We start from the raw sequence: 10,485 nt of genomic DNA, 5'->3' as shown, positions 1-10,485 counted from the left end.
TTCATGTTGAAAGAAGGGCCACTCCAACCCATGTTTCACATGGCTTTTAGTGTGATTTGTGTTCTAGACTAGATAGACCACTAATATTTTATTTTCACTATACCATGTGGGTGTGGGCACAAGGCAAATGCCTCCAATTTAAACACCTGTTGCCAGTTACTACCACATCCTCTCTGACCGTTTCAATTACCCTTTTGATCCCTAGCTGGTACTGCAACACTACAACCTAAGAAACCTGTTCTCACAACACTCTCACCTGCATCCAACAACCATCCACTGTGGCTCCAACCCCAGCCCTTCCCCTTCCACTCCAGATGTATCCACCACCCTGCCTTCTCACTGGCAACAACACCTGCCATGAGTCCCAGCCCTTCCCCCTCCAGGGGCAGTCGGGTAGCCTAGTGGCTAAAGTGTTCGCTCGTCACGCCGAAGACCCGGGTTCGATTCCCCACATGGGTACAATGTGTGAAGCCCATTTCTGGTGTCCCCCTGATATTTGCTGGAATATTGCTAAAAGTGGCGTCAAAACAAACTCACTCACTCACGCACTTCCCCCTCCACTCCAGATGTATCCACCACCCTGCCTTCTCACTGGCAACAACACCTGCCGTGTCCCAGCCCTTCCCCCACCTCTCCAGGTGTATCCACCACCCTGCCTTCTCACTGGCAACAACACCTGCCGTGTTCCAGCCCTTCCCCCTCCTCTCCAGATGTATCCACCACCCTGCCTTCTCACTGGCAACAACACCTGCCGTGCCCAGCCCTTCCCCCAGCCCTTCCCCCACCTCTCCAGATGTATCCACCACCCTGCCTTCTCACTGGCAACAACACCTGCCGTGTTCCAGCCCTTCCCCCACCTCTCCAGATGTATCCACCACCCTGTCTTCTTTTTCTCCTCCCCCCATTCCCTATCCAAACTAACCTTGATGAAGGCCCTCACAAATGAGTGACTGCGAATCTAAACTATCCATATACATATGCATATGCATATAGTACATGTATGTGTCGATGTTTCACTGCTGAGTATCCATGCATGTAGTGTAAGTTGTCTTCCTCTTTAGTTCCTGCCACCACAGACTACCCAAGGTCAGTGAGTTGGTCCGCTGGCTGCTGCAGTTTCAGAGTGGACTATGTTGCATGTAAACACTAACTTATTATGTCATCTTTGCAGAAAGTCTTATCTACTGTACAAATTTGAATAAAAAATTGAAACCGCTGCACTGGTGTTGTTAAGTGATTGATCCAGAAACTACCAAATGTGATAATTTCGTGGGGGTGGCGTTTGGGAGTGAATTTCTCATGGCAGTGTACAGTAGTGGGCTAAATGTCACCGTAGTTAATGTCTGTTGGTAATATAACATAGTAGCCCAGACGATACTTTTTCCAGCGTGAATGTCTATTGAAAATATTGTACTGGTGGCCAGGCGATATTAACTGTCACCCCAGTGAATGCCTGTTGGCAATATACCAGTCACTCAGGCAATTTCAACTGTTACTCTTGTGGATATCGGTCAGTGCTGTGCTGACACTGGCTGGAGTCGGAGCGTCTACCTGAGGCTAAGTGTTGATTCAGAGTGTGTAGAGAACTCTAGCCAAATACCAACTACTGGACTCTTTAAACACACGTATTGAACGCACTAAACAGATCCATTGTTTTCTCATCAGTGGACAAAATAGTTTTAAAGTGCATATCTGCTGAACAGATTCACACGTCTTTGTCTATGGTTAGTTTACACTCTGCTATCAGGCAGGATACGTTTCCACGCTGCAGCTGCAGCAGTAGCAGCATATTTTAACAAGATAATCCGCCAGCCTAACCCACTTCATGTCATTAATGTAGCAGTTTGTCAATCCGTATGCGAGTGAGAAGAAACGTAGGATTTGGGTTATTAACGCTAAAAGGTTTGGTTCTACCATGGAGTTTGTGTCATTCTATCATTGAGCCACAAGTTCGTCTGTTGTTCTGCCATGGATCTGCTAGCTGCCTTCGTCAATCGACTACGCAGCCACTCTTGTTTTGTGCAGTTCAACCCACTATTTGTGTCGTTCCACCACAGAACCACTGATTGTCAATGCAGCCACTATTTGTGTCGTTCCACCACAGAGCCACTAATTGTCAGTGCAGCCACTATTTGTGTCGTTCCACCACAGAGCCAGAAAAATGGCAGTGGTTCTACCACGGATCTACTAGTTGTTTCTGTCGGTTTACCGCGCAGCCACTATTTGTGTCATTCCACCACAGAGCCACAAATTGTCTGTGGTTCTACCACGGATCTACTAGTTGTTTCTGTCAGTTTACCCTGGTGCCACTATTTGTGTCGTTCAGGACCACTAATTGTTTTCAATGGAGACCGCCAGGTGTCTGTGTAGTTACATTATGGAACTACCAGTTGTCAGTCGTGCTGCCATGGAACCAATAGGGCTTTGTCTAGTTCTGCCATGGAACACTACTTTTCTGTGCCATTCTACCTTGAAGGGCCCTAGGTGCCTGTGTTGTTCTGTCATGTGTGCTAAAAACTTTATGTGTAAATGAACCGTTATGTATCTGCAAGAAAGTAGAAGATATTCGAAAATAACAGATGCTTACAGAAATACAAAAAGATGTCGTGTAATGGTTAGAGATGAATCAGAAAAAGGAAGGACAGGGTGTAACATGACAACCAACAGAATGTGTTGGTTGGGTGCAAACTGCCAAGAACGGCGACATGGGTGTGCACCTGTTTGGCTGGCATTCTAGAAGTTGGTATGTGAACAAGAACACATATAGCTTGGATAGCAACCTCTGGTTCATTGCACATACCGACGCTCCATATAGGGGCAAGAAACTGCATCGAAAACATCGCTATGAAACTAACGTGGTCTCAACTCTTGAGGTGACTTCATCAATAATGGGTCATCTCAAGATTGGTCAAACATTCGTTTATATGGCGTGGAATGTTTAACGCCGCAGCCAGCTATACGACGGCGGTCTGTAAATAATGGACCCTGGACCAGACAATACCGTGATTGACATCATGACCATTAATCTGCGCATTTGGAATATGATGAGATCCAGTCAGCGAGTCAGGCCAGCCGATCGCGCTAGTCGACTCTCGACACAAGCAGTTGATGCTGAAGACTTATCTCCCGATGACAATTTGAGAAAGTCTTGCCTTACCACCCTCCTACCCTCCTCTCTCTCTCTCTCTCTCACACACACACACACACACACACACACACTCACTCACTCACTCACTCACACTCACACACAACTTGAATAGTCTTACTATGGATAAGGAAAACGAATAGTAATAGTGACTCATCGATTTGACGTTGACGATCTTTCAATGAGGATTGAAACCCTACCAACGTAAGAATTGCCTTGTCCAGGTGCAATGTTTCGGGTTTTCCGACGTTCCATTTTGGTTCCGAAACCATTCTTTCCCTGTTTCCCTGGCAGTCATTTTACCAAGCAGGTCCTTTTATTGAGATCACAACTTATATATTTAATGATTCCTACGTTTTGGGAGAGTATATATGGAATCTCGTTTGAGCCGAAAACGCTCACCTGTAAAAGGGTTCATGTAAAACACACACGCACACACGAACACACAGAGGAGAGCGAGAGAGGGAGATGCATTGATGGGTACCCCATCATAAACAGATAAAGGCTATCTGAATAAATGTCAATGTGTTAAAGATTTGCTGCCTCGGTGATGCACATTCCCAACACTGGTACCTCCTACTTCATATACTGACATAAAGCACATATAAATATAATACATCCAGTCGAACCTTTTTTGTGTATCTAATTCTCGGTAATCTCATTAGAGTGCTAGACACGGGCACTGGCGTGACGTATCCGGGATCTAGTTTCGTTGATCAGGCCACACGACGTGATCGGCATAACCGTGTGGAATTTCCAGGGTGTGAGGAGGAAAAGGAGGTGAATACAAATGTGAACAATGGTTTCGTTTTTGTTCTCAAATTTGAAACTGCATTTCAAGCAATATAAGACGCAGCGTCGAAAACCACCACAATTAGTTATTTTGCGTGTAACAGATCATTGTGTTCAGTCAACTAACACCCCGGTCTCCCAGATGCACCCCGCCAGAGCCCCTTAAAAAGGCTCCCCCTCTCATTTCGTCATGCTTTTCAGGACATCCTCAATATTAACTTTCTTGACGTCACACATCTATTTATATCTCAAAGCGTTAAACGCACAATTCGTTGTACATTGTGCGCCACTTGAGCATAATCCACTTACTAACATACAAGTGAATGTTGGAATGTCGACCATCATGCTCCATGGAACTGCGCATGTCGAGTCAAAGCACGTGATGCGTGAACGCTGCATGGGATGGACACAATGAACAGGGACACGAACGTGACTTGGCAACGTCCATGTGTGTGTGTGTGTGACAGTCACATATTATTTAAATTGTTTGCTGATCGTATTATCATTGTCGAGTAAAGAAAGGACATCCTGGTCTCGAGCTGACGTTGAGATGGTTGCCCTGTGTGAGAGGCTGGACGTGAAGTCTGTACACCAGCGAATGTGACATTCATAACGGGTTCCAACCAACTGCTGAGTGGCCCCAGATTCACACATGTCTATCACTCGCCATTCTCAAAACACCTGACATGACAAAACATGTCTGGTGTGTATATTACATAAGCTGACCCCTCCCCCTGAATAATCGGCTTGTATTTTCAGCAAAATTCCACCTGGTTTAATCTGAACAGCAAATCCCTTCTCTGGTCGACACCATGGCTTAATCCAACCGTTCAACAAAGCATGCAATCAGACATGACTGCACACCTAAGCCTCACTAGTAGCTGCGCCAACATGGCTTTGAGTCTCTGAACACATTTTACAGAAAAGGAATTTCTTAATAAAGCATGACAAGGAGCTCAGAAACTTTCTCCTAGACGCAAAATATTCTAGACTTGCACAGGCTTTCTTGGATATATTTGTTTCAGATCCCTGTGGCGATATATACCTGATTCACTGACATCCTTGACTAATGAACATTACTGGACATGGGGACAAACACGACATGTCCCCCACACGTCTTGTGGCACAAGTATTGGACTTCAGGCCATGGCTGACTTTGTCTTGGCTATTGCCAAATTGACACTTGTTTGCTCGGACAAAACTATTTTGTAACTACAACAAAATGGCTTTATTAGATATCAACTTCTCTTCGAGGTTGTATCATACATTTGTTGGTAGAATATGTCCTAGCCTGGATATGTGAAGTTAATCTGTTCCATTATTGATTCTTAGTTTTCTCCCCGGACAGGATGTACAGCCATTTACAGAGGGCGAGGCCAGCGAGACACATTTAGACTTCAAATGTCACGCGGAATTGATTGATTGATTGACATTGATAACTCCTTGATTGGGTCACGTGACACGTATTTTACAAACAAGTCGCTCAGGAAGTTGCTGTTGAGGTCGAATGGCAGATTATGTCCACATGTCAAAGTATTAGCTTCCTTCTCCAGCACACCGCGAGATAAGGCGGCCGAGTTGCATGCACTTGCCATTAATCAAGGAACAGTGTCAGGTGTTACTGGTTATGGGAAACTGCCTGCGGATAACAGCTTCCCTATCGTTGGTAGATTAATTCGCTCGTGGAAAATGCCAGACTATTACCTGTATCCCGGAGTCATCCCTATAGCACACAGTCCCCATTTTGCCCGTCCTGTCCACGTAGCTTCTCAGACCGTATCATTATTCAGATGTTCGTGACGTCACTGGCGACAGGTTATTTGAGATCAAAGAGCTGAAATTGCATCCTACATCTATTCCTTTTACATACAATTCCAGGTGTATGGCTTGATCACGTAATGGTTCTTGACCTTACACTTGATCTTTGAGAGCCATCTACCCCAGCACTGAGCGGTGAGAGGGGCCGACATCCCCCACGTCTGTTCGGCCATTAGGTTTGCTGTCGTCTGCAGGAACTTCAAATACATGTCACAATACAAGGCGGGGCACTCGTGCAGTAGGTGGATCCCATTTCAAACCCTGAATTTAGACAGGACTTTAAACTCTGATTGAAGACGCGTGCTGATCTGACGACTGCTGAAACAACTGATGCTCCGTCAGGCTCTGGGATTAAACATATCAGCTCTGCTGTTTGAATTAAATGTTTTGTGCCCGTTTTTCCGTGTGCTCCAATCTGCACTGTAAATGATCTAAATACAAACTGTTCTGTGAGATCCCGAACAAACGAATCTATTGACTACCGTAAAACTGACAGGCTCGTGTGGCATTCAGGCGGAGGCTGTGAAACGTAGCAAATCATAGTTGTATTTCACATTTTGTTATTTTCCTCTGTCCAATTAAACCATTGTTGTCGAGCTAGTTCATAGCAAACGTTTCACCGGGCTACCGGTCAGACTGGAATGTTTTAACCACGGACACAGGCGCAGCTTGTGAACGGTCACTTCACACTGTCCGCACTGTGGCCGTACACGTACAGGAAACTGTAGACTGAGGCTAAGTCTCTGAATATATATAATTTTGATAGTAACAAACAAGCCCATTTAAATTGAAAAGGAGCCCTAGGGAGACCAGAGATTCAGATTCCTGAACCTGGGGAAATCTAGACTTGCTTCGTTTAGGGCTTTAGCACTACAGGGAAGGCTAGGCTGTAGGGAAAATAATGTGGTTCAGGGACTGAGACAGACTAAGGAAACTGCTGGACATGCATGTTGGACCCAGAGTCCAGGGCCAGACCACAGTATGCACATTGCATTATTCCCCACCACCAGATGTTGATTGTAACGTTGTATAATGGGTACCCATGGCCCTGACTTTAGAAATGATTCTACTCGCATGTGAGTGATTGTGATATGAGATATTACAAGCGTGTCCATATCGACCATCGTTTCTGGGTGTAGTTGGAGTGAACATTTATCCCTTGGCCCCCAAATCGTTGTACCTGACAGGCGACACTATGAATCTCTTTTCATCTGAAATTCACTTTTCAGGCAGTGATACCCCTGCGGCCGGTCCATGACTGCTCTCAGGACGAATGAAGGAAGATGTGGCTAATACCGACACGCGCATTGTCAATCAATTTGTGGAGACAATGGAAATACGAACAGTTGGAATACTTCTCACATTCTAGTTTGAATACTTTTTACATTACAGTGAATACTTTTTACATTACAGTGAATACTTTTTACATTACAGTGTATACTTTTTACATTACAGTGTATACTTTTTACATTACAGAGAATACTTTTTACATTACAGTGTATACTTTTTACATTACAGTGAATACTTTTTACATTACAGTGTATACTTTTTACATTACAGTGTATACTTTTTACATTACAGTGTATACTTTTTACATTACAGTGTATACTTTTTACATTACAGTGTATACTTTTTACATTACAGTGAATACTTTTTTTACATTACAGTGTATTTTACTTTTTTTACATTACAGTGTATACTTTTTACATTACAGTGAATACTTTTTACATTACAGTGAATACTTTTTACATTACAGTGTATACTTTTTACATTACAGTGTATACTTTTTACATTACAGTGAATACTTTTTACATTACAGTGAATACTATACAGTTTTTACATTACAGTGAATACTTTTACATTACAGTGTATACTTTTACATTACACATTACAGTGTATACTTTTATATACTTTTACATTACAGTGTATACTTTTTACATTACAGTGAATACTTTTTACATTACAGTGTATACTTTTACATTACAGTGTATACTTACAGTGTATACTTTTTACATTACAGTGTGTATACTTTTTACATTACAGTGTATACTTTTACATTTTACATTACAGTGTATACTTTTTTTTACATTACAGTGAATACTTTTACATTACAGTGAATACTTTTTACATTACAGTACTTTTTTACATTACAGAATACTTTTACATTACAGTGTATACTTTTACTTTTTACATTACAGTGTATACTTTTTACATTACAGTGTATACTTTTTACATTACAGTGAATACTTTTTACATTACAGTATATACTTTTTACATTACAGTGTATACTTTTTACATTACAGAGAATACTTTTTACATTACAGTGTATACTTTTCACGTATAGCAAAGCTACTTTTCACGTTATAGTAAACAACTTTTCACATCATAGTATGCATACGTTTAACGTTACATCAAATTAAGCTACTTTTCACGTTATAGTACAGATGCTTTTCTCATTATAGTATGAATTCTTTCCACATAATAGTATGGACATTGTACACATCATAATACAATTGAAAATATGAAAAGTTTGACTCCAGCTTTCAAATTGTATCGTTTTTACCAACTCTGTCTCCCCCTGCCCGAACGCCATGGGGGACAGTTGGTGAGTCAGCTGTGCTGTGCAGGGACGGCGTGCAACACCATCCCTTGTAGGCTCGTCACGACAACGGCTTGTCGACAATGTCCGCATATTAACGAATGACTTTCGTTTCCCGTGAACCCTAGTTTCAAGGAGGGGTAAACCTGTGTTGCACTTGCCACGTGAGTGGTTGACGTAGCCTGATACTGTGTCTGCGGTGTGGTGGGTAGACTAAGGCTTAGTCTCTGAATATATATAATTTTGATAGTAACAAACAAGCCTATTTATATTGAAAAGGAGCCCTAGAAGGACCAGAGATTTAGAACCTGAGGAAATCTAGACTTGCTTTATTTAGGGCTTAAGCACGGCAGAGAGGGCTTGGCAGCAGGGAAATTAATGTGGTTCAGGGACTGTGAGACAGACTATGTGGTGGGGAGCGGCCGTCCCTGCACTACAACTAGACCCGTCCTGGACCCAGCCGCACAGATGAATGAGGTGCCGTGCACAGACAAACATATCGATTCTTATCCTGTTGCCGAAAACATTCTCAGAAATAGGCAGTATGGAGAAGCCCATATGTTTATCATCGTTGAGGAATATCGTTTCTTTTTAATTGTTTAGTAAATTGTTCTCATAAATTTCCCAAAGAGACAATATGTACCGAGGGTACATTTCTGCTTCATCTTGTATGCTGTGCCCTGGGCTGGATCTTGTCTCGTTGAACCAAATCTGTTCGCTATGTATGTTGATCTACAGAGGAATATTCCTGAAGTATATTCCTTACAATGACGATGCCATGGCAGTACGCCAGGATACTAGTCTATAGTGACATTATATACAAAGTCGTGCAGTTTAAACAGTGTGTTTAAATAGTTTAAAATCATATGTAATTATACTGTCAGGTTTATTTCGATTTTGTTTATGAATCAGATGTAGAATTTGGTAATTGTTGATGAAGTTGTACTGGGAAATCTGAACATTCCCCCCGATGTTTCTGTACTGTGTAGACTCTATAAAGAGTGCCTGAGTGAGTGAGTGAGTTGGGTTTGATTCTATAAATGAAGCAGGTCATGCGACATAAGACTCAGGAAACAACATATATATACTACTCACACTTTGCTAAGGATCACAAAAATTCCCAACTTTACTTAAACATAGAATTATAGTTTGAAATTGTTTCATTTAAAACTGGATAAATAATGATATGGTAACATCTCTTGAGGCAAACAGCCACTTTAATCTAACCTTATGCACTGATATGTGAGTAAACATAAAAATGGTTTTCATGGCACCAATAAACCATTTTGCAAATCATGGAACGATTCATTGACAAGTACACAACACTTGTCAATAGCAGGTATGGGTTCCACAAGACCAAATGACAAGCTGAAACCTAGGATCCATGCTCACAATAAGCTTAGATATTTAAACCAAATTAGACCCCACATCATAGCTTTCTGTTGAATCAATGATTTGATCTACAGCAAAGTGTGAATAGTATATGAACACACATGACTTATAGATATTGACCCCTCTTAACCTCTTGTGATATATGTATATATATATAAAATAAAAAGTGTGTTTAGATTCTGAACACAAATCTGAAGACGTTCCTTGAACTATGATTGTGATGCGTGTATGTCTGAACATGTTCGGGGTGGGGTGGGGGTGAGGGGTGGCTAACTAACCTCTGTAAATGTGTTAGGCCCTAAATGTAGGATCCTTTTTACGTAGTGTATTCTTAGATTGCTTTAAATATGGGGTTTTCAGCGTTCAGTGGGATACGGAAGTATAGAGTAGGGGGTGCGGGAGGCGTAAAAGTGTGTAGGGTGTATCACAGTAGTCACACTTTCACAGTTCGCTTCTGTTTCCTGTATGATATAATACTACTAGTTATACAACACATCTTAACAAGGCCAGTCGCCATATGAACCTGCAGCCTTTCATATGTAGCCCTTTACGATACCTACTGTGCTAAGGGACTGTTTTCACAAATGTCAGCTATCACCATAACATTACCTTGATGTGTTTGAATATCTGTATGCCAGTATTGTACCAATGTAGTCAGTCCCGGTGTTACATATGCTTGAGCACGTGCGTATGAACCTGACTTGCATACCCAATATAGGTATATATCATACATCTTCTC

The 10,485-nt window shown here is 42.0% G+C and overlaps 1 long non-coding RNA gene across 2 annotated transcripts; it reads right to left on the bottom strand.

Annotated features, from left to right (window-relative positions):
* Positions 1–225: 225 nt before the first annotated feature.
* LOC124272910 lies at positions 226–8,334 on the bottom strand. Of its 2 annotated transcripts, XR_006897489.1 has the most exons (4): positions 8,323–8,334; positions 786–895; positions 550–702; positions 229–370 (listed from the first exon to the last, which is right to left on the bottom strand). It is a non-coding gene; the product is annotated as an uncharacterized LOC124272910 (long non-coding RNA). The 2 variants fall into 2 exon arrangements; XR_006897490.1 differs by lacking the exon at positions 8,323–8,334 and having other exon boundaries at positions 226–370; positions 550–748; positions 832–903.
* Between the last annotated feature and the right edge of the window lie 2,151 nt (positions 8,335–10,485).

The sequence above is a fragment of the Haliotis rubra genome, unplaced genomic scaffold (genome assembly GCF_003918875.1).
Source record: "Haliotis rubra isolate DU_JTF1 unplaced genomic scaffold, ASM391887v1 Scf174, whole genome shotgun sequence".
Taxonomy (NCBI): Eukaryota; Metazoa; Mollusca; class Gastropoda; order Lepetellida; family Haliotidae; genus Haliotis; species Haliotis rubra.
The sequence above is the reverse complement of the archived record's forward strand: the minus strand, read 5'-3'. Positions and strand labels throughout refer to the sequence as shown.